At 38.3% G+C, this 23,297-nt stretch overlaps 1 pseudogene; it reads left to right on the forward strand.

The window, feature by feature from the left end:
* The window catches only part of LOC121174179 (uncharacterized), an 84,502-nt pseudogene that overhangs the window by 24,387 nt on the left and 36,818 nt on the right, over positions 1-23,297 (forward strand).

The following is a 23,297-nucleotide window of genomic DNA, read 5'->3' on the forward strand; positions in this document are numbered from 1 at the left end:
TTTCGAAAATAATTCCCAGCAGTCACATCTTTTCATTTAAATTTTGAATGACCATCAAAGGCCTATATATATGTGACTTGGGCATGAAATTCTCTCAGAGTTTTCCCTGTTCTCAAAAGGCATAATCCTCTCAAACAAAAATAACTTATCATCCAACATTCCTTGGCCAAACACTTGTGTTATTCAATAAGGAATTGAGTGCTTCATTGTAAACATCGATCTCTTTCAAGAGAGATCATCTTCTTCTTCTTCTTTTTCTAATCAAAGGGCTAAGAGACTGAGAGTCTCTTGTTGTAAATCATTTGAACACAAAGGAAGGGTTGTCCTTGTGTGTTTCAGAAAGTGTAAAGGATTTGAGAGATAGTGGAACTCCCAAGCGGGTTTCTTGGGGACTGGACGTAGGCAACGGACTTTGCTGAACCACTATAAAAACTGTGTTTGCACTTTCTCTTCCCTTAAACTCTTTTATTTATTGTTGCTTAACATTTACATTCAAATTGTTTAATTTGAATCATCATTTAGAAATTCATCTTTAAGGGAACTTGGAACTTGCATTAAAATCAAAGTAGAATTTTTAATTGGGGAAATAGTTTGTAATATCTTAATTCAACCCCCTCCCCCCCCTCTTAAGATATCTGAGACCACTTGTTTAACAGTAGCAAGCAAATGTTCACCTCCCCCTTAGGCTGGTCCAAAATTTAATTGGATTTGGCTTCTCCCAATTCAATTAAATTTATCTCCCAACACACATCAAATAGTGCACTTAATGCATGTGAAATTACAAAATTATCCCTAATACAAAAACTACTTTAGGTGCCCTAAAATACAAAGGCAGCAAAATCCTACATTACTAGTGTACCCTAAATTTGTGGGGTACCCTCCCTACACTATGGAACCCTAAATACAAGGCCCAAAAAATAATGAAACCCTAATCTAATATGTACAAAGATAAGTGGGCTCGTACTTAGCCCATGAGCCCAAAACCTACCCTAAGGCTCATGAGAACCCTAGGGCCTTTTCCTGCATCTCTGGCCCAATCTTCCTGGAGTCTCCTAGCCATGGCTCTGGTGATGGGTCCCCTCCTTGGGAGGATTGCATCGTCCCCTCCCTCTGGAAGAGGATTTGTCTTGAAATCTGCAAACCCCTCATCATCTGAATCAACTACACTTGCAAAAGGAACCAAATCAGTAATGTTAAAGGTGTTGCTAACTCTATACTCCTTTGGGAGGTCTAGCCTATAAGCATTGTTATTGATCCTCTCCAAGATATGAAAAGGGCCATCACCTCTTGGGCTAGGTTTGGACTTTCTCTTAGTAGGAAATCTATCCTTCCTAAGATGGAGCCAAATCCAATCGCCTTCATTAAGCACCAACTTCTTCCTCCCTCTATTGCCTTTAGTTGCATACACCTTTATTTGGTTCTCTATTTGGTTCTTAACCCTCTCATGTAATTTCTTCACAAACTCTGACCTAGATACACCTTCTTTATGCATAAAAGAAGTGTCAAGTGGAAGGGGAATTAGGTCCAAAGGTGTGAGAGGATTGAACCCATAGACAACTACAAAAGGTGACTGCCTGGTACTTCTATGGACCCCCTGGTTATAGGAAAACTCCATATAAGGAAGGTACTCATCCCAAGACTTGTTGTCATACCCTAATTTCGTCCGGGGACCATTGTTTGTCGGCATGCGACCTTCGTTTGACCACCTCAAAATGTTTAACACCCATCGTTGTAGAATCCGTAAAGTTCCGAGATGTTTCAAGAAGAAATCAGTCAAAAACACGAAACGGGAGTGTATTTAGCAAAGTGGGGTGTGTGTAAATAAATTTTTACACTCTATTTTCATCTGAGGACCATTGTTGATCACTTCGGAAGGCTTAACACTCATCGCAGTTGAATCCGTATAGTTTCGTGAGATTTTGGAAAGAAAACGACCAAAAACACAAAAATGGAGGGTGAACTTATCAAGATAGGGGTGTAAATAGCAATTGAATCTAGGCCCTTCCAAAACATTTTGGAAGTTGGGTTGCTTAAGGAGGAAGCAACTGGGCGGCAAACTCCTCCACGTTGTTGAAAAATGGTTTCCGGGGCTTCCGTGGCTTCCGTAATGCTTCCGTAAAATTTCCGAAAACCTTGGGTAAACATGTTTCACTTAACATTGGTGAAAGGGAAGAGAAAAAAAGATGAAAATCAAATCTCAAACACTTCCGTAAGGCTTTCGTAACTTTTCCGTAAAGTACAAAAAGGGGGGTGAACTTAGTAATTGGGATGCGCTTAGAAATCTTTCTCAGGAAGCGTCTGGGTAGCAAGCACCTCCCTTTTTCCCTATAAATAGGCGAGGAGGGATGTTTCAAAAATGTTCATGACCCCTAAGCTATGCATTTTGGCTATTTTGGATAAAAAACACATTTCCGCGAAGAAAAATCGAGTCAAAGTGCTTCTGTAACGCTTCCAAGACATTTCCATAAGCTATTCTGTGGAAATTCTTCAATGTTCTTCACCGTTCTTCGTTCATTCTTCGTCGTTCTTCGTTCATTCTTCGTCGTTCTTCGGTCTTCAACCGGTAAGTTCTCGAAATCGAATCTTTCAATTCATTCTATGCCCCCTTAGTGGTCCCTACTTGTTTTGTGTACTTTCACTTTCATTTCGCTTACTTTCAATTTTCTTTTCTTCCGTTTTTAACGTGCTTTAACCGTTTATTTAAGCCGTTATCTCGCCTAATAAATGATAAAATGAATTTCAACCGATCATTTGTGTTGTAATGTCGTTTCATCACTGTTAAAGCAAAATCTAACCGATCATTCACGCTGTAACCTCAGTTAAACCAAAAAAAGGTAAAATAATAATAAAATAATCAAAATATCTTTGAATAAAATAATCAAAAAAATCAATCGGACGTTTTTCTTTGGAAGTTTCCTTGAATGAATTGACTAATAACCAAAGTGAAACTAAGGCTAAAATCAACTCACAAATCAAGCTTTGTCCGCAAAAATCACTAAAAACCGTTTTAAGGTCCAACGCCTTAAACGATCCTCTTTGCTTTTATTGGTTAACATGGACCGTTCAAAAGCATAAAATCAACATGTAACTTTACCACTTTTGCAAGAACTACATAGGTCTGATTTCCTCATCGCAATTGAGGATACGTAGGAGCAAAAACCCCACTTTTGTCGACCACCCCAAGAGATCGTTAATGGTCCAATGCCTTAACGTTTCTCTCCTTTCAAAAGAATCAAAAGATCGTTTAATGGTCCAATGCCTTGAACGAATTTTGTGTGGTTAAAATCGATCTTGCGGAAAAAGATCAAAACAACTTAACCAACGTTTAGTTCTAAAAGAACTACGTAGGTCTGATTTCCATTGAGGATACGTAGGAGCAAGGTAAACACCCTTGTCGACTACAAAAAGATAAAAAATACAAAAGGCATACAAAGACATAAAAATGTAAAAAAGGGAAAATAAAACAAATCAAAGACATGATATTGCACACTTGGTTAAAGGTTATCGTCCCTTGTGACGGACGCATGAGGTGCTAACACCTTCCTCATGCGTAAAAATAACTCCCGAACCTTTCACGATTAAAGTTCGTAGACCACACCTTTCCGGTTTTTCCGACGTTTTCCTCAAATAAACATTGGTGGCGACTCTGCGCATTTTTCTCCCATGGAAGACGCACCCGTGAGTCTCGCGTCGCCCTCCCGCCAAAGGGTAGGTTGCGACAGTCGGAAACTCCACTAGGGACACTTTTTAGAGAGTTAGGTCTTCTAATCTCATGCAATATCATGACTTCCTCTTTTGTCAGTTTCCTTTTATTTCTCTTACGTTCTTATATATAACTCTTTGATGCTTTTAGTGTGTTTTTGAAATGTATGCATGAGATAGATATTTATTCATTTGATGCACACAAACACCAACACTATTTGGACACACGGTGAGTTGAAAAGGGGCCTTATTCCCGGGTCCATGGGAACATAAGGAGTGGAGGTGAATATGTGGTCATGCTGGGTCTCCGACTTGCTTGATAATAGCGAAGCCTCATCTAGAGTTTTTCTCTTTGATAACATATTGTTGCTGGTAGTCCCTACTGCCGCAATATGTTTTTCGAAGGGGATGATACCTCTAGAAACCATTAAGAGAGATATGACCACCTTGGGAATTATCACTAAAAGCCTTTTAGTTCCTCCCGTTTAGGTCCCTAAAATAGGGGCACGAAGCGAACACGCTGCGTGCGTTTTAAACACTGCCATGCATATAACCTAAATGTCATATACGCCTTTGCTGTATGATTATTTGAGGATATGCCCATGTTGTGTACATCCCCCTGTTGCACTTTTGCGCATCTGCATCATGTCGTCACGCATGCATTGTATGTTGGTCTCGTCTTTTGTCACGGGAAGCTGGAAGGTCCATATCACCTTCTTAACTGTACACATGGGGCATTGCGTCCCCAAATGCGCAAGTAAGAAGATATGATTTTTCGGTCTCTCGTGTCCGTAAATGCATTCATATCATGCACCGCATAAGCATCTCTTCATGGCATCGTAATGGACATATCGTTCCTGCATTTGTCACTTACCATATTCATGCATTGCATTTTGCATAAGTCACTTCATCACCATGCATCTGCATCTAACATGTTTTTGCATACCATTTGTTTTCATGTTTACTCATGCATGATCCTTGCATTTTCCTCTGCAAAACAAAAACAAAAAGGAAGCATGAAAATTCACGCTGCATTCTTAGTTGCATATGTTCGGTTCCATGAGCCAACCATGTTGGGATCATAAACCCATTTCACTTAAAAACAAAATGATTGAACATGGTACCTAATGCATGGTTAACTAAGATGTTTCTTCGGGCATCTCAATTTCATAATTACATTTGCCATACATAGCTTAAGTATGCTCGAGTCATTCATCTCTGTGAAATGTTGTCAAATTATTGGCAATTGAAATTGCCATTCCTTGGGTTATGGGGTTGAACCAAGCTCATGCTTTTATGAAAAAGGTTCATAAAGTCAATTTGAAGTATGGAAGTAACCATCATGCAAAAATTGGGGCAAAAGATGGATCAAGTTACATCGTTCCTTTGTCTACTGCCAAACACATTTAGGATTGTTGATGTCCATGTTACTTCCAGTTTCACCTTGACAAAGATGTCATGGACCATGTTGAAAATCTAAATTGATTCAACCCTATGTCTTGCGTAAAAATTCGCAATACTTCAACTGTGCATCATTCGCATACATCCATGCCTTTCATTGGTTGCATTGCTCATTGCATTCTTTCCTTGAAAAAAATGAACTTAATCATTGTTATCAAAAGGAAAGAACATGCTTTACAGTGCCCTTACCGAACCCGTGCTAGAGCTAGAGTAATGGGTGAAGTAGAGGAGGTGCAAAAGCAGATGAAGGCCAACATGGAGGCCATGAAAGAGAAAATGGCCACAATGATGAAGGCCATGATAAGCATGAAGAACATAATGGAAGCAAATGCGGTTGCAGTTGCCGCTACCAGCGCTGTTGCTAAGGTGAACCCGATGCCCCCATCTGGCCTCAACCGAATGAATCATCCAACCTCAGCTATGGTAGGCAAAGATTTGAGAAGTATGAGCGGCCCCTATTATGTGCAAATTCAAAACAAGCACGCCTTCCCACCATATGGCTTGCCTCCCAACTATACACCACCCAATGTGGCATACACTCCCAGTGAGGATGTCAATAACTCTGCTCCCATACTCATTGAAAGCTGACAACCTCAAACTGATAATGCACATGTCTCTCAACCCATGGGGGAGACACATGAAATGCCCCACCACAATCTAGCAGACATTGAGCCTTGCCTCGGATATGCCACTGAAGGGCAAGCAATTGGTGGTATACCCCTGCAAAACACTTTGGAGGGCCCTCAGTATCACCCACAACCACACCCCTCACATTCCACAACGGTTAAAAACCCTCATGCTATGGCAGAAATGGGAAAGTTGGATCATCTAGAGGAAAGGCTCAGGGCCATTGAAGGAGGCGAAGATTATGCCTTTGTTAACCTAGAAAATTTGTTCCTAGTACCCAATATCATCACCTCTCCCAAGTTCAAGGTGCCAGACTTTGACAAGTACAAGGGGACTACTTGCCCCAAGAACCATCTAAAGATGTATTGTCGGAAGATAGGGGCATACGCAAAAGATGAGGAACTGTTGATATATTTCTTCCAAGAAAGTCTTATTGGGGTAGCTGTTACCTGGTACACTAACTTGGAACCTTCCCGAGTTGATTCTTGGAAGGACCTAATGGTTGCCTTCGTTAGGCAGTATCAGTATAATTCTGATATGGGTCCGGATAGGATGCAACTATAGAACATGTGCAAAAAGGGGCATGAATCTTTCAAAGAATACGCCCAAAGGTGGAGAGACCTGGCAGCTCAAGTGGCACCTCTAATGACCGAGAAAGAGATTATCACAATAATAGTAGACACATTACCAGTGTTTTACTATGAAAAAATGGTGGGGTATGCACCTTCAAGCTTTGCGAATTTGGTCTTCGCCGGAAAAAGGATCGAAGTGGGTCTGAAAAGAGGCAAATTTGATCATCCTACTTTGATGAGTGAGAAAGCTGGGGCAAATGAAGAGGATGAGAATGAGGGAGAAACCCTTTCTATGACTGCCATTCCTACACGGTCAAATTTCCCATCAGCCCAACAATGTCATTACTCAGCCAATAACAGTCCCTCTCACCCAATAATCCACAAAGGCCATCCCTAAATCAACCACAAAGTCGGTCTACCGCACTTGCAATGATGAACACCACCTTTAGCACAAACCAAAACACCAACCAAAAAGGAATTTTGCAGCAAAAAGCCTGTAGGATTCACCCCAAATTCCGGTGTCATATGCTAACTTGCTCCTATATCTACTTGATAATTCAATGGTTGCTATAACCCCAGCCAAGGTTCCTCAACCTCCATTTTTCTAAGGATATGACTCGAACGCAACATTTGCATATCATGGAGGAGTTCCAGGACATTCCATTGAGCACTATATGACCTTGAAGCATAAGGTGCAAAGTCTAATTAATGCAAGCTGGCTGAAATTTGAGGAGAATCGCTTGTGAATCCTAACATTGACAAGCAACACCACACATGGGGCAATTTTGAAAGCTGTTGTTAGATGTCTCTAATGACTCATCAGGATTTTCAAGTTTATGCCATTATTGTAAACCACAGCTACAATGCTAAATAAAATGGATAAATTTGACATCTTTGTCCCTCATCCTCTCGTAATTAGATCTTTGCTTCCACTGGAATGTGGGCGCAAGCCATTGGTTTGTTTGGCTCTAGCGACCTGCACTCCTGAGTTTGGACTTCCAAGACTGTTCAATCAGAAATTACTCGTGCTACACATTTGGTGAGGGTGCCGTAAAACGACGAGTAAAGTTCAAAACAATAAGTTTCAAAATAAAAGAAAAAAAACATTTGATTGGCTGTGTCTCAAATAAAGTACAGACATTCATGTGACCTCATTTTATCATTCCTGAAAGTTTGTCTTTTTTGAGAGAGAATGTGAGTTATCAAAAATAGAAATCATTTGACTTAATCTGTCAATTGAAAAAAAAATCCTTCAAATGTTTCTTGTCCTTGAAAAATCATTTTTAAGAACCTGCACTATTTCTTCCTTGCAACAAGGTCATGAAAAAAGACAAGGTTGATACCTCAAAGCCCTACACTGGGGCAATAAGGGGCACTGTGCATAAGCCTCGAGCAAACCTAGGGAAGATAAAAAGTTCTCACCCGTCGATGTTTTTAAATGAAAAGAGGGTGACAAACTCTGGGTTTTCAATGGATTGATTAAATGTCAAATGACTCCATTGCCATCACTCCAAAATGGTTAAGTGTTTAAATCAAACAGAACATACACTCTGAGGGAGTTCCCAGAGAGATTTGCAAAGGATAGGATGAGGTTGCATGAATTATCACCTCTTTCAAAAGGACAGTCAATCTGTGTTATCCGAAAAAATCAAATCAAAATTAGAATCACAAAATAGGGAAAAAATGTCATGAGCATTGTACAACTTTCCATTACATCGCATTGTTGCATACGAAGTCCGCATTTACCACATTTCAAGATAAAGGTTACATGCATCTGGATCCCAAAAAATCATGTTAACTACATAGATTTCCTACATCTACTGTCCAATCATTTTGAATTTGGAATGACTGGCCCTCTCAATGAGTCAATCTCTTGCTTTCTCATAATGGTGGACCCTTGAGGACTACACGTCCTTAACTTCAGAAGGCTACATGCCCTCGCCTTTAGAGGGCTATAGGTCCTCACCTTCAGAGGGCTACACGCCCTCACCTTCTGAGGACTACACGTCCTCGCCTTGAGGACTACACGTCCTCGCCTTGAGGACTACACGTCCTCACCTTTAGAGGGCTACACGCCCTCACCTTAAGAAGACTACACGTCCTCGCCTTGAAGACTACACGTCCTCACCTTCAGAGGACTACACGTCCTCACCTTCAGAGGGCTACACGCCCTCACTTTCAGAGGACTACGCGTCCTCGCCTTCAGAAGACTACTGATGTGCCATTATTTTCTCCTATTTCTTAACCCTTTTTCGCACCATTTTAAGTGTTGATTAGTCTTAATTGTCAAATTAATTAGGCAGTTTTATTATTTGGGCCCATTCAGCTAATTTGATGTTTTTAATCTAATTTCAGGAATTAATGAAGCATTGGGCTTGAATCCAGAATTGGGCTTGGACTTGAAGAGGGCAGACTATTTTATTCTACAAAATTAGATCTTATCTTATCTTATCTAGATATTATTTAGATTTGATCTCATCTAGATATTATTTCATCTAGATCTTATCTTATCTTATCTTATATATATTTGATTTTATTTTATTTATGGGCTTGGATTTAAAACAGATTTGTAAGCTTTGGGGCTGGAAAACTATATAATAGCACCAAGGTTCTAGTTTAGCCCCCTCTTGTCCCTCTCTTCTCTTTCTCCTATTTTTGTTTTTTAGTTTTAGGTTTTTCTTTGAGACATTTTTTTCGTTTTGCAATTCCAGTAGCAATAAAATTCCGTTCTTCAATTTATAAGTTCATTATCTATTGATTAATGGAAGGCTAAGTCCCCAGCGTTGCTTTCTCTTGAGGATCAAGCGCAGTTCTCTTTGAGGTTTTATTATTACTGTTAAATTTTGTTCAGTTTTTCCTCTTCACTAATTACTCTAAATTTGTTGCTATTAATTCATGCATGTTTAGTGCTTGATTAATTGTCTCTGTGCTTAATTTACGTTCATGCTTAATGATCGTTTATGAGTAATTGGTGTATGTGTTGCTTAATCACATAATGAATGCCTTATGTTAAATTTCGCTTAGTAATTTAATTTAGGGTTGGATTAAGTGGTTAAACTGATAAAGGATAAATTCTCGCAACCTAGGATAAGAGACTTGCTTGTGAATCAAGGGGAAACAACATATTTTAATTCTGATATTTTTCTAATTCAATTTTACTCGCTATTTAATTTACAAAAACAAACAACCTCCCCCCCCCCCCCAATTTGTTACTATTTCCTACTATCTGTTATGAACATTTGGTTTATCATTGCTCATTGGGAAACGACCTAGGATCACTTCCTAGTTACTACATTTTAATGTTTATTTGATTCGGGTACGGCCTCGATCAAATTTGGCGCCGTTGCCGGGGAGCAGTGTCCAAAGGTTCATAATAGCTAGTGTCGTGTTAGTGTTTAATTCTTGTGTTAGTGTTGTTTTAGTATTGTGTTAGTGCTGTTTAGTACCTTGTTATTTTGTTTAGTGTGTGTGTTCTATTTTAGTTTTGTTGTTCAGCGCTTCCCCTGTTTCAGTTCTGGTGTTTGCTGTGAATAGTGCTTTGCGACGGATTTAGCAACCACTTTTGTTGAACTGGAGTTGTTATTTTTGGCTGATTTTTTTTGTGGTCACTTCTTTTGATCCATATTTTGTGGGAAAAATAGCTGGAGCCCTTAGTTTGGTCAGATGTGAAAGTTCCAAAAAAGTAGCAAATTTGATTTTTGTCACAACTTCAAACGGCCATAACTTTTGCTCCGGGTATCAGAATGACTATTATTATATATGTATTTGGGGTAGAAAAATAATTTCCCATGCGATAATAGTCGCTGTAGGCCGGCTGAGGTCTCCTTCTTCCAAAAATTGCAATTCTGTCAAAAGTTTTTTATTTTCCAAGTATTATTCTCTTATTTTTCTTAACTTATCATTTTTAGCTTATATAGTTAGACTTTGAATTTTCATTTGAAATTTTCTGTGCTGTCTTCTCATCATTTTATAAGGTTGCTCACAAAATTTCAAGTCATTTGGATATCATTTAATGGTAGCTGTAGTTCAAACCTACACTGTTACTTGCATAAGAAGCCAACTAGTTTTGCATGTTGAATGTAATGTATGACTAGAGGCAATCCATCTTACAACCCTTTGATCCTGAGATAGATAGGACATTTCATAGATTAGTTAGACAACATTTAGTACCTTTTGAGCAACCTGAGCATTTTGTTATTGGTGATTTTGAGCATTCTGATTTTGCACATTCTAAGAACATGGCACAACCTCCACCCCGTGAGAGGACTCTAAGGGAAATGGCTGCACCTGATTTCACCTACGAAAGCTTATGCATCCAATACCCTGATGAGAATGTCCCATATGTTCTTAAAACTGGACTGATCCATTTGCTTCCAAAGTTTCATGGCCTTGCAGGTGAAGACCCACACAAGCATCTGAAAGAATTTTATATTGTCTGCTCCACCATGAAACCACTAGATGTCCAGGAGGATCACATATTTCTGAAGGCCTTTCCACATTCTTTAGAGGGATTGGCAAAGGACTGGTTATATTACCTTGCTCCAAGGTCCATCACGAGCTGGGATGACCTCAAGAGAGTATTCTTAGAAAAAAAGTTTCGTACTTCCAGGACCACGGCCATCAGAAAGGATATTTCAGGCATTAGGCAGCTCAGTGGAGAGAGCCTATATGAATACTGGAAGAGATTTAAAAAATTATGTGCTAGTTGCCCTCACCACCAGATTTCTGAGCAGCTTCTCCTCCAATATTTTATGAAGGACTCAATAACATGGAGAGAAGTATGATAGATGTTACCAGTGGTGGAGCCCTTGGAGACATGACCCCTACTGAAGCCAGAAATTTAATTGAGAAAATGGTTTCCAACTCCCAGCAATTTAGTGCCAGAAGTAATGCTATTGTTATTAGAAGAGTGCATGAAGTAGCCACAAATTCATCCTCATCAGGCGAGACTAAGAAGCTTGAAGGTAAACTAGATGCCTTGGTTAACCTAGTAACCCAACTGGCCATGAATAAAAAATCTGCACCTGTCGCCAGACTCTATGATTTATGCTCCTCTGCCAACCACCACACAGACCTTTGCCCTTCTGTGCAATAATCTGAAGCAATTGAACAGCCTGAAGCTTATGCTGGAAACATCTACAACAGACCTCCTCAACCTCAGCAGCAAAATCAGCCACAGCAAAATAATTATGACCTCTCCAACAGGTACAATCTCGGATGGAGGAATCATCCCAACCTTAGATGGTCGAATCCTTCACAACAGCAGCAGCAACAACAACAGCCTTATTTTCAAAATGCTACTGGCCCAAGCAGACCATACGTTCCTCCACCAATCCAGCAGCAACAACAGCAACAGCCCCAGAAATAGCAAATAGTTGAGGCTCCTCCACAACCTTCCCTTGAAGAACTTGTGAGACAAATGACTATGCAGAACATGCAGTTTCAAAAGAGACCAGAGCTTCCATTCAGAGCTTAACTAGTCAGATAGGACAATTGGCTACACAGTTAAATCAACAACAGTCCCAGAATTCTGACAGATTACCTTCTCAATCTGTCCAGAATCCAAAAAATATGAGTGCCATTACATTGAGATCGGGAAAGCAGTGTCAAGAACCTCAACCACCAAAGGAACCTGCCCAACCTCACTCTACTCCAGAAAAAGATGATGCCAAAAATGAAAATGTAAAGAGTAAGTTACCTAACAGTTTCTATGTAGGTGACTCTAAAGAGAAGCAGCATATCCCTCTTCCATTCCCTCCAAGAGCAATTTCCAACAAAAAAATGGAAGAGACAGAGAAGGAGATCTTGGAAACATTTAGGAAGGTAGAAGTAAACATATCTCTGCTGGATGCAGTAAAGCGAATTCCAAGATATGCTAAATTCTTGAAGGAGCTGTGCACTAATAAGCGGAAGCTTAAAGGAAGTGAAAGAATTAGTATGGGCAGAAATGTCTCCGCATTGATTGGTAAATCTGTTCCCCAAATCCCTGAAAAATGTAAAGATCCAGGTACATTCAGCATACCTTGTATTATAGGGAACAGTAAGTTTGACAATGCCATGCTAGATTTAGGAGCTTCTGTTAGTGTGATGCCTCTGTCTATTTTTAATTCTCTATCTCTTGGTCCCTTGCAGTCAACTGATGTGGTAATTCATTTAGCTAATAGAAGTGTTGCCTATCCAGCTGGTTTCATAGAGGATGTCTTACTTAGAGTTGGTGAACTGATTTTCCCTGTTGATTTTTATATTTTGAATATGGAGGAGGGATTTTCTAAAGTATTAGTTCTCATCATTTTAGGGAGACCTTTTATGAAAACTGCTAGAACTAAGATAGATGTATATGTAGGCACACTATCTATGGAGTTTGGTGATATAACTGTTCATTTTAATATTCTTGATGCTATGAAACACCCATCTGAAGATCTTTATGTATTTCGTGTTGAAATAATTGACCATATTTTTGATGAATACATGACTGATCTTCATTCTAATCTGCATGCCTATCACTCTTCATGCATTGAATCTGAATTTGTACTTGATCATATGTATGAATTTGATGCTGAGAGTGAATCTGATTTTGATATTGATTACACGTTTGATGTTTTACCTCTTGAGATTGATTTTATAAAGTCAGATAGAACTAACCATGTTTTAGGAAGTACACATACTTCTGACTTTCTTTATGAGGTACAGGCTAAGAAACCATCTCTTTCTACCACTATCCAGCTGCCCACACCAGAATTGAAGCCTCTGCCATCAAATTTAAAATATGCTTACTTGGATGATAGTAAAAGTTTCCCCTGCCATTCATTAACCAAATGCTTGAACGCCTGGCAGGTAAATCTCACTATTGTTTCCTTGATGGTTTTTCTGTTTATATGCAAATCACTATTGCTCCTGAGGATCAGGAAAAAGCCACATTCACCTGCCCCTTCGGCACTTTTGCCTATAGGAGGATGCCTTTCGGCCTATGCAATGCCCCCTGGTACCTTCCAGCGGTGCATGATTAGTATTTTTAGTGATTTTTTAGAAAATTGCATAGAGGTGTTTATGGATGATTTCACTGTATATGGATCCTCTTTTGATGTTTGTTTGGATAGTCAGGAAAACGTTTTGAATAGATGTACTGAAACTAACCTTGTTCTAAATTTTGAAAAATGTCATTTTATGGTTGAACAAGGTATAGTTTTAGGCCACATTATTTTCAATAAGAGCATTGAAGTAGATCCTGCAAAAATTTCTGTTATTTCACAATTGCCTTACCCCTCTTGCGTGCGAGAGGTGCAATCTTTTCTTGGTCATGCAGGATTCTATAGGCGCTTTATAAGAGATTTTAGCAAGGTAGCCCTTCCACTATCAAACTTGTTGCAAAAGGAGGCACCTGATTGGACAGCCCCATTTGAGCTAATGTGCGATGCATCCAATTACACATTGGGGGTTGTCCTTGCTCAAAAGATCTCTTTACTTCAGCTTACTTCTTTTCCACCATGACTTAGGGAGTTTTTCTTTTCCTATCTCCTCCTTTACTTTTACTACATTTGTCCGATTCTATTTGATGGTTTAATTGCTTTTAATCTTTTACTTGTGCTACATTGAGGACAATGTGTTGTTTAAGTATGGGGGGGAGTGTTCTTTGGTTTTGGTTTTGCTAGTTTTGTTAATTTTGTTAGTTTTGTTGGGTTTCTAGTTTAATATTTTAGGTCAATTTTGTTTGCATGTATAACTTTGCATATTTTTCTTTGAATTATAGGATATGCTCAAGAAATGGGTAATTGTTCTAAAAATAAAAGTCTTTTGACATTTTGTGATTTGAAATCCTTGTTTTTCCTCTACATGTCATGATAGTTTTGAAAGATCAATTTGAAAGTGATAAGTTTACCTTTGTGAGAATTTGAGCCATCCATCATCATAATCTTTTGGTGTGTTTGGCCCCATTGATTGCTTGCACAATAGTTTTGGCTTGATTCTTGTTGATGCTTCCTAATTCACATGCATATTTGGAAATGATTTAGGCAATTTTGTTCTTATAAGCTTCTAGCCAAATGGACTTATCTTGAATTAATTCCTTTGATAGCCCCTTTGAGCCTATGTTCCCCTTTCTTTGTTTTGAAGCTCATTACAAGCCTTAAGTGGAAAAACCATGATATCACCTTACCCTTAAGGAATTTTGGAGCTTTGGAATTGTTTTGGGAATAAGCTGGGAATAAGTGTGGGGGGTATGTTTCATTGAAAGATATAATTTTTGGCCATGCTTAATGTTTTATTTTGGCCATGCTTGATGTATCTGTATATTGCCTAGTTCTTGCTTTAATCTTCAAATTCGTACTGTTCAAAAAAAAAAAAGAAGAAAAGAAGTGAAGTTGAATAAATGAGGTCTTGTTATGAGGACTTGATTTGGGAGCCTTGGTTGATTTTGTTGATATTAGAGGGTTTGGGTTTACTACTTGTGCTTAATTTCCACTTATTTCCCATTGCTCCTCTATTCCTTTGGGATTTAGCTACTTATTCCATATTTTTCCCTACCTTGTCCTTGGCCCCATTACAACCTTAAAAGACCTTTTGATCCTCATGTGCTTATGCTTATGGGTTGATTGTCAATTTTTGAATCTTGCCAAGTTTATGTGGTGTTGGTTTTCATGGGTGCTTTGAGGGTAAATAGTAGCCTAGACACTTGAGAGATAGAGTGTATATCTTGTGAGGCTTTATCACTTTTCATTCTTGAGCTGATTAACTATTTTGCCATGATTGGGTTACTTGGATGATTTTCACGAATGTCTTGACTCTTTGGATCTCTTCATGTTAGATGTTACCCATTCCTTTCATTCCTTGATGTTCATTGAGAAATATGTAAATTTTTTTGTTTGTCTCTCTTTGATACCCTTGGATTTTATTCATTGTTTCATTTTGCCCAGGAGTGCAAAAGGCTAAGTATGGGGGGTTTTGATGTGCCATTATTTTCTCCTATTTCTTAACCCTTTTTGCTCCATTTTAATTACTGATTAGTCTTAATTGTCAAATTAATTACGCAGTTTTATCATTTGGGCCTATTGGACTAATTTTGTGTTTTTAATTTAATTTTAGGAGAATTATAAGCAATTGTGCTTGAATCCAGAATTGGGCTTGGACTTGAAGAGAGCAGACAATTTTATCAAATCTTATCTTATGTAGATCAAATCTTATCTTATCTAGATTTTATCTAATCTAGACATTATTTCATCTAGATCTTATCTTATCTTATCTTATTTAGATTTTATTTCATCTAGATTTTATTTTATCAAATCTTATCTTATCTTGTCTAGATTTTATTTTATTTATGGGCTTGGACTTAAAACAGATTTGTAAGCTTTGGGGCTGAAAATATATAATAGCACCAAGGCTCTAGTTTGAGCCCTCCTCTTTCGTTTTTAGTTTTAGGCTTTTCTTCTTCTTTTAGACACTTTTTTGTTTTGCAATTCCAGTTGTTACTTTTCATTTTAGCAATAAAAGTTCGTTCTCTATTGATTAATGGAAGGCTAAGTCTCCAGTGTTGTTTTCTCTTGAGGATCAAGCACAACTCTCTTTGAGGTTCTATTATTACTATTAAATTCTGCTCCGTTTTTCCTCTTCACCAATTACTCTGTATTTGTTGCTATTAATTCATGCATGCTTAGTGCTTGATTAATTGTCTGTGCGCTTAGTTTACGTTCATGCTTAATGATTGTTTATGAGTAATTGGTGTATGTGTTGCTTAATCACATAATGAATGCCTTATGTTAAATTTCGCTTAGTAATTTAATTTAGGGTTGGATTAAGTGGTTGAATTGATAAAGGATAAACTCTCGTAACCTAGGATAAGAGACTTGCTTGTGAATCAAGGGGAAGCAACGTGTTTTAATTCTGCTATTTTTGAATTCGCATCTATTCGCTGTTTAATTTACAAAAGCAAACAACCCCCCCCCCCCAATTCGTTACTATTTTCCTACTATCTGTTATGAACATTTGGTTTATCATTGCTCATTGGGAAATGACCTATGATCACTTCCTTGTTACTGCATTTTAATGTTTATTTGATTCAGGTACAGCCTCGATCAAACTCCAACTAGTGGTTCTGTGTTAACTTCTAAGGTGTGTTTGGATTGTCCTGTGGAAATTTCTGGTAGAACCTTCTTGATTGATCTGATTTGTTTGCCTTTGAGCCAGATTGATGTTACTCTTGGTATGGACTGGTTATCTTCAAACCATGCCTTGTTAAACTATTTTGATAAAATTGTGGTGTTTGATGGTCCTGGAGTCAGTAAGGATATGATGTTTATCTCTGCCAACCAAGTTGTGACAACTTTAAAAGAAGATGCTCAAGTGTACATGATCTTGTCTAACCTAGAAATAGAGACAAAGGTTTCCATGTGTGACCTCCCTGTTGTCAGAGAGTTCCCTGAAGTCTTCCCTGAGGATATATCCGGTGTACCACCCGAGAGAGAGATAGAGTTTTCCATAGACCTAGTACCTGGTGCTAAGATTTTAGAAGGGGAGGTGAGCATTTGCTTGCTACACCTCATTCCCACATCATATAGTCACACTTTGTGCATGTCCTTCATGCATTACATGCCTCATGACACCTAAGCACACTTAGTGGAGAATCCTGGACTTGATCTTGAATTAGTGGGTTGAACCATAGCTAAAATTCACTAATCATAATTGGTAAAATTTTGGCTCCAAAATTTAGATCACTTTAATTGCTTCCTCTATCTTTTGGTTCGGTCAACTCACTTTAATTCCTTGTTCTTCATCTTATTCTCCATGTATATCCTCCATTGTTTTGTGGTTTGGTTCTGTTTAGAGTAGATTAAAAAAAAAATAAACCGATTAAATCTTAGATCTACACTTGTTCTTGCATTTCTATGGTTCAAATTTTATAGATCTACTCTTGAATCATGTTTTTGTGTTGATTTTAGGTTCTATCATTTTTCAGTCATAATCTTCTTGTGCTGAACCTTTGAATCTAAATTTTCTTCCAAAATATTGATTGAAAAAAAAACAAAAAAATATAAGTGTAAATCACTTAATCCATGTTTTCTTAGAGTCATGTTTAGTAATAATAATTGTCACATTATGTTCTAAGTTTGTGTTGAATTTTGATTTCGTTGATTGGATTCTAGATACATTTGTTCATGTATTCTTGTCATTCTTAGCCTATCTTTTGAATTTTGAGTCTAATTCATGCATGTTATTTAGTTCATAACATGTTCTAAATCAATTCCTTGAAGTAGTCTTGTTGTTGAACTTTGTTTTATTTTCTAAGTTTCCTATATGATGCCTATGAAGAAATTGAGTTGTGGTGCTGAGTTGTGGCTAGATTTGTGAATCAAAATAAGTCTTAAGCTCTCTTGAATTGTGTTATTCAAGACATTTGAGCATAAGCAAACACAAATTGCAATTGTCCAAGCCTTAAGCAACATAAACACTACTCTTGATTTCTAAGTTGAAATTGCTGGTGCTGGCAATTTGAACATACGAAATTGTAAAAATTATTGAGAATTGGTACTGTCAATGTTGAGCTGAAAGTCTTAATTAATTTTCAAGATATCTGAACCAAAATTAGAAAAAAAGAACCAAGTGATTTGGATAAAAGGAAAAAATAAGAAAAATCACACAAGTTGGCAAGAAAATTAGTGTCCAGGAAAAAAAAGTGAAAGGGAAGTGTGCTTGTTGGTTTGGCTACAAATTTGTTCTATAATTGGTACCTATTTTATACAAATATTAGTTCTGAAATTTCAATTTAAAATTATTGTGAAAACAAGTGCCAAAACTAGAGGTTTATTGAGTCTTTTTTTTAGTTTTTTTTACTCTACTCTAGAGCCCTTCTACGTTTCTCTTTGAGTCCTAGCTTGCTTTTATGTGCTTTTCATTGCTTTAATTGTTGAATAATCCTTGAAAATTTGTCTTGTTAAAACTCTATTAGTTTAGCTTTCATTTCATTTTTTGGTCTTTGGTTATTGATTGTCTCTTTGTTTCCTTGTTTGTGAGTTGCCATATAGGGAATTGGAAAGGAGGATTGGTGCCATCCCTTGAAGAATTTGAGTCAAGAAGCAAGGGGCCAAGCACCTTAAGAGCTATATGACTAAGAAGCACTCCAAATTGAGTGAATCACCAAAGAGAGCACAACCACCAAAATTGAGGGCTATTTTCTAATTTTGTAATTGGTAATTTACTTACCTTCATTGCTTTCAAATTTTGTAACAAAAAAGCCTTTCATTGGAAGTGTGTTGGGAGCCGCCAATAGGTTACCAAACTTCCATTTGTTTGTGTCATACCCTAATTTCGTTCGGGGACCATTGTTTGGTGGCATGCAACCTTCGCTTGACCGCCTCGAGGTACTTAACACCCATCGTTAGGTAATCCGTAAAGTTCCGCGACATTTCGGAAGTCAAAAAGAAGCATTGTTGCGTAATCCGTAAAGTTATGCAACATTTTGGAAGTCAAAAAGAGCATTGTTGCGTAATTCATAAAGTTTCGCAATATTCTGGAAAGAAAATGGATGTCGTTACGGAATCCATAAAGTTTCGTGAGATTTCAGAAAGAAAACAGCCAAAAACACAAAATGGGGGGGTGAGCTTATCAAGATAAGGGTGTAAATAGCAATTCTAAAAATCTAGGCCAACATTTTGGAAGTTGGGTTGCTTAAGAAGGAAGCAACTGGGCGGCAAGCTCCTCCACGTTTTTGAAAAATGGTTTCCGGGGCTTCCGTAATACTTCCGTAAAATTTCTGAAAACCTTGGGTAAACATATTTCACTTAACATTGGTGAAAGGGAAGAGAAAAAAAGATGAAAATCAAATCCAAAACACTTTCGTAACTTTTCCATAAAATACGAAAAGCGGGGTGAACTTAGTAATTCGGTGCGCTTAGAAAGCTTCCTCAAGAAGCCTCTGGGCGGCAAGCACCTCCCTTTTTCCCTATAAATAGGGGTGGGGGCTGTTTCAAAAATATTCATGACCCGTAAGCTATGAATTTAAACTATTTTGGGCAAAAAAACACGTTTTCCTGAAGAAAAATCGATTCGAAGTGCTTCCGTAATGCTTCCGTAAGTGATTATGTGGAAATTCTTCATCGTTCTTCACCGTTCTGTAGAAGCAAAGCTTCATGGTGAATCAAAGGTTTTTTGATGATAACAATGATGATAACAAAAGATGATGACAAAGGTGATGACAAAAAGCTCAAAGATCAATCAAAGAACAACTCAAGTGAATCAAAAACAATTCAAGAGTTCAAGATAAGAATCAAGAAGAATTCAAGACTCAAGAAGAAAGTTTAGAGTCAAGAATCAAGATTCAAGATCTCAAGAATCAAGATCAAGATTCAAGACTCAAGATTCAAGAATCAAGAGAAGGATTAATCAAGATAAGTATGAAAAGTTTTTCTCAAAAATTGAGTAGCACAGGATTTTTCTCAAAACATGTTTACCAAAGAGTTTTTACTCTCTGGTAATCGATTACCAGTAGCAAAATTGTTTTGAAAAAGTTTTCAAATTGAATTTACAATGTTCCAATTAATTTCAAAAAACTGTAATCAAGTTACAATGTTTTAGTAATCGATTACCAGTGCCTTTGAACGTTGAAATTCAAATTCAAATGTGAAGAGTCACATCCTTTCACATAAAAGCTTTGTGTAATCGATTACACTGATTTGGTAATCGATTACCAGTGATTATTTCTGCATAAAATCAAAAGATGTAACTCTTCAAATAGTTTTTGACTTTTTCAAATTGGTTTTTAAGTTTTTCTAAAAGTCATAACACTTCTAATGGTTGTCTTGACTAGACATGAAGAGTCTATAAAAGCAAGGCTTTGTTTTGCATTTTGTCATACCCTAATTTCGTCCGGGGACCTTTGCTCGATGACGTGCGACCATTCTTTGGTCCTCGTGAGGTGCTTGGCACCCATCATTAGGCAATTTGTGAAATTCCAGGACATGCCGAAAAACCAAAAAAATATTGATGCACAATCCGTAAGTTTCCGTGACACACCGGAAATCAAATGGAAGCATCGTTGCATAATTAAGTGAGGTTCCGTAACATTCCGTAAGTCAAAAAGGGGATGATTATGTAATCCGCAAGGTTCCGTAACGTTACGGAAAGAAAACAAGTATCGTTACGAAATTCGTAAGTTTCCGTAACTTTACGAAAAAAGAATCACCAAAAAACAGCAGAGGGGGTGTACTTAGTAAAAATGGGGGTGCAAATAGCACCCAGGCCCACTTGGGCCCTCCGGAATATTCCTCCAGAAGGCGGTTGCTTCTGGAGGAAGCAACCCTGCTCGCCTGGGCGAGCTGAGCTCGCCTGGGCGAGCTGGGCGGCAACCACCTCCCCTATTTTGCTATAAATAGGGGAGGAAGGCAAGAAGGAAGGGGTTCAGCCCCTTAGGCACTTCTCTCTCTTTCGAATTTGCTTGGAAAAATTGTTTCCGTGAAGAAAATCTAAGCCGAGGCGCTTCCGAAACGTTTCCGTAACGTTTTCCGTGAGGAATTTCGCAAAGATTTCAACCGTTCTTCGACGTTCTTCATTCGTTCTTCATCGTTCTTCGATCTTCAACGGGTAAGTACCTCGAACCAAGCTTTTCGATTCATTCTATGTACCCGTAGTGGTCCACGTTGTGTTTCGTGCATTTTTATTCTCGTTTTGTTTACTTTTTATACCCCCTGTTGACGTGCTTAAGCCATTTTACTTAAGTAATTTCTCGCTTAACTTAAAAATAAAATAAATTTCCACCGAACGTTTGAATTGTATTATCCATTAACTTCGGTTAAAATAAATTCCGACCGTTCGGTCGTGCCGTAACCACGTTGGAAATCAAAAAGAGGTAAAAAAATAATAATCAAAAAGACATCTTTTAGTAAAATAAAGCGGAAAATCAATCGGATGTTTTCTCTTTGGGATTTCTCATTCTTAATCGAATTGATTAATAACTAAAGTGAAACTAAGGCTAAAATCAACTCGCCTAGTCAAGCTCGTCCACAAAAATAGGCTTTTGAAGTTTGTCATTTCAATTTCTCACTAAGTAAAATGGATCATTTTTAAGGTCCAACGCCTTAAAATGATCACCACTTAAGTAAAAAAGAATCACTTGATAAGAAAGAACTACGTAGGTCTGATTTCCTCATCGCAAATTGAGGAATACGTAGGAGCAAAGGGAAACACCCTTGTCGACCACAAAAAGAAAAAAAATATAAAAATGATATAAAGGATATAAGGACATAAAAGGGAACATAAAAATCAAAGTCATGTTTGCACATTCGATTAAAGGCTGCCGTCCCTTGGGACGGACGTGTGGGGTGCTAATACCTTCCCCGTGCGTAAATACAACTCCCGAACCTTTTCACTTAAAAGTTCGTAGATCGCGTCTTTTCCGGTTTTTCCGACGTTTTCCTCAAATAAACGTTGGTGGCGACTCCGCGCGTATTCCTTTCGTGGAACACGCATCCCGCGAGTCTCGCGTCGCCCTCCCGCCGAAGGGTAGGTTGCGACACTATGAATGTAATAGATAGATAGACACACACCAAACACAACAACATAGAAAAGGTTATATGGACAAAACAAAAGATAAAAGGGAAAAGGGAACATAAATAAAGAAGAAGTCACGATAAAAAAATTACACACTATTGAATGGCCTAACTCTCTAACAAGTCTCCAGTGGAGTCGCTATTTGTCGCAACCTTTGGCGGGAGGGCGAGGCAAAAAGCCAATGGTGCATCTTCTAAAAAAGAAAACGGGCAGGAGTCGCCACCAATGTTTATTCAAGGAAAACGTTAGAAAAACCAAAAAGAGGTCTGCAGATTTTGAAAATAAGGGTTCAGGAGTTGTTTACGTACGGGGAAGGTATTAGCAACCCATGCGCCCGTCACAAGGGACGGCAGCCTTTAATCGAGTGTGCATAACGTGACTTCAATATTATTTACTTTTCCCTTTTTATGTTTTTTTTTATTTTTTGGGGTCGACAAGGGGACTGCCCTTGCTCCTACGTATCCTCAGGTGCGATGAGGAATTCAGACCTACACACTTCTTTAAGTCTAAATGTTTGTGTGCTAAATTGATTTTATGTTTTTGAAAGATTCACTTTAATTGCAAACAAAAGGTCGTTTAAGGCGTTGGACCTTGAAATAATGTTTTAATTTTTGAAAAGAGGAGAGAATCGTTAAGGCGTTGGACCTTGAAACGATCTTAAGAAGTTGGTTATGAGTTGGTTTTATCTTGGTTTTGTTTATTAACTTTCAATCTCTTTTAAGACAACTTTACAACACTAGTGATCGGTTAAGATTGAACTTTACAAAGAAAAACGAGATCGTCGATGATAGATAGAGAAGATGAATGTGCACATAATGACAAGGGGGATCCCTAAGGGTACATAGATCACATTCAAATCTTAAAAACAAAACTAATCGACAGTCGCATGAAGAACACCGAACAAGAAACGAAGTAAGGAATGATCACGGTCGCGATTCGGTAGCGCCTTGGCCTCGTTTCCTCTTCTTTCTTCTTCTTCTTTCTTTCTTCTCTTAATTCCTCACCTTCTGAACCTTGGAACCTCTCCTCAGCCTCCCTAGCAGGCCTATTTATAGAAAAAAAATGGCATTTAGGACCATGGCAGCTCGCCCAGGCGAGCCAAGACTTACACCTGAAGTAACTGGCACGCCCAGGTGAGCTGCAGCTCGCCCAGGTGAACTGCAGCTCGCCCAGGCGAGCTGGTCCCTTCAGGCTGAAGTCTTCTGAGGGCCCAGGCGAGGCTCACCTGGGCGAGCCAGGGTCCAAAAAGCTTAGCAAAAAGACCATTTTGCCCATTCTTTTGGTATCTTTCGCGTTCTTGATCAAAACATTGAACGATCTTTCATCTCGTGCGGTAAATGGTGTCGAACAACGTAGTTCAGCTAGTGAGAATCAAAACATCAATGAATGATAGTCCCTGGACGA

The sequence above is a fragment of the Glycine max genome, chromosome 19 (assembly GCF_000004515.6).
Source record: "Glycine max cultivar Williams 82 chromosome 19, Glycine_max_v4.0, whole genome shotgun sequence".
NCBI classification, from domain to species: domain Eukaryota; kingdom Viridiplantae; phylum Streptophyta; class Magnoliopsida; order Fabales; family Fabaceae; genus Glycine; species Glycine max.